Source organism: Ipomoea nil, unplaced genomic scaffold, assembly GCF_001879475.1.
Source record: "Ipomoea nil cultivar Tokyo-kokei standard unplaced genomic scaffold, Asagao_1.1 scaffold1250, whole genome shotgun sequence".
Lineage (NCBI taxonomy): Eukaryota > Viridiplantae > Streptophyta > Magnoliopsida > Solanales > Convolvulaceae > Ipomoea > Ipomoea nil.
In genome coordinates, this window is record NW_017617678.1 from 1,673,382 (window position 1) to 1,675,881 (window position 2,500).

Here is a 2,500-nt window from a genome sequence, read left to right on the forward strand (position 1 = left end):
AATTCTTAACCACCATAGACCGCCTCCGCATCATCATCATCAGGGAAGGGGGAATGGCTACTGGGAATGAGGAAGAAGCTGATATGAATATTTTCTACTGCATTTTACACATTTACGCACATTAAGTTCAAACCTCAGGCACATTAAGCACAACACTCACGCACATTAATCCACCACACATCCGCACGGGAAGCATTCATCCGCACGGGAACCTTTCACTATATATATATATATATATATATATATATATATATATATATATATATATATATATATATATATATATATATATATATATATATATAGGAAATGAATCAGGAATAGATGTTTCCTTAAGTGAAATATAGGGTTTAATCTCATCAATTGATTCAATCTAGATAAGGGTCCAGATTAGAGATATCTTTTTTTTTTTTTAAAAAAAAAAAAAAAACACAGTGTGGCATTATGTTTTTTTTTTTTTGTTCGTTTAATTAGGTACGATTCAAACTTCGGTTGAATTGTTTAAGTAGTTGTGTTGTGTCATAAGTGAATTAAAAATATGATGATACGACTAATGATTTTAATTGGGCCAACTCGTTTAGTTTTGTGCTATTCCTATTTGGTTGTCAAGCTTATTGATTAAGTTTTTTTTTTTTTTTTTTAAGTATGATTTAAATTTCTTGGCGCTAATCCTTAAACCTTATTTACAAATTTAATAAAAAATAGTAAATATGAACTTATTTTTCCACATTACCATTGAAACAAAGAATAACCCTTAGTGATTCGAGCAAGTCCATTTCAACTCATCAAAGATGAGATAACATTAGGTCATTCATTCTTAGGTGCACGTCAAAGGTAATTGAATAGGAATCGGGCATTCCGAGAATTGAACTCAGGACCTCTCGCACCCTAAGCAAGAATCATACCCCTTGACCAAATGCCCTTCTTTATATAGGAATATATATAATTCCCATATGACGTCGTATTCTATATATACATATATAATATAGATTTAATTTTGGATTTTCGGACAGATTGGGTGGTGTTTTACCTAATCAGACCCGAATGCAAATTAAATCGGAATTAGGTGAACCAATGACGTGAGCTGCTTCACTGATTCGGATATCCACTCTGTATGAGTTGTCGGGTCGCGGGTGGGGCGAGTTGGATGGGTTTTGCACAGCCCTACAGACCGCACGGTAAAGTCGGGCCGCACTAGAACTTTGCCCCGTGTGTGTGTGTGTGTGTGTGTGTGTATATATATATATATATATATATAAGGGATCAGGTGCATTTGTAGCTTCCCGTGCGGATGTGCGGTGGATTAATGTGTGTGAGGTTTATACTTAATGTGCGTGAGATTTGTACTCAATGTGCCTAAGATTTGTACTCAATGTGCCTGAGATTTGTACTTAATGTGCGTCATGTTAATATGCGTGAGTTTTGTAGTTAATGTGCCTGAGTATTGTGTTTAATGTGAGTTAGGTTTGTGCTTAATATGCGTGAGTGTTTCATAATTACGAGCTCAGAAGGAAGCAGAACAGAAACTCACGCACATTAACGCCCAAGCTTCTTGTTACTTCTTCTTTAATTTAGCCATGGATTCTGGATTATCAGCTACCTCCAGTGCAGTTGAATGTTTATATAGATGACGCACGCACAGTAAAATTTGCACAGCAGCTAAGTGTGAATTTCTGTTGTATTATTCCCATAATTCTTAACCACCATAGACCGCCTCCGCATCATCATCATCAGGGAAGGGGGAATGGCTACTGGGAATGAGGAAGAAGCTGATATGAATATTTTCTGCTGCATTTTACACATTCACGCACATTAAGTTCAAACCTCAGGCACATTAAGCACAATATTCACGCACATTGACTACAAATCCTACAAATCTCACGCACATTGACTACAAATCCTACAAATCTCACGCACATTAATCCACCGCACATCCACACGGGAAGCATTCATCCGCACGGGAAACTTTCACTATATATATATATATATATATATATATATATATATATATATATATATAGGAAATGAATCAGGAATAGATGTTTCCTTAAGTGAAATATAGGGTTTAATCTCATCAATTAATTCAGTCTAGATAAGGATTCAGATTAGAGATATCTTTAAAAAAAAAAAAAAACACAGTGTATCATTATGTTTTTTTTTTGTTGGTTTAATTAACTACGATTCAAACTTCGTTTGAATTGTTTAAGTAGTTGTGTTGTGTCCTAAGTGAATTAAAAATATGATGATACGACTAATGATTTTAATTGGGCCAACTCGTTTAGTTTTGTGCTATTCCTATTTGGTTGTCAAGCTTATAGGATAAACTTTTTTTTTTTTTTTTTTAAGTATGATTTAAATTTCTTGGCGCTAATTCTTAAACCTTATTTACAAATTTAATAAAAAAATAGTAAATATAAACTTATTTTTCCACATTACCATTGAAACAAAGAATAACCCTTAGTGATTCGAGCAAGTCCGTTTCAACCCATCTGGGTGCACA

At 34.0% G+C, this 2,500-nt stretch overlaps 1 non-coding gene across 1 annotated transcript; it reads right to left on the minus strand.

The window, feature by feature from the left end:
• Positions 1-850: 850 nt before the first annotated feature.
• Positions 851-922, minus strand: TRNAP-AGG. Its single transcript has one exon. It is a non-coding gene; the product is annotated as a tRNA-Pro (tRNA).
• Between the last annotated feature and the right edge of the window lie 1,578 nt (positions 923-2,500).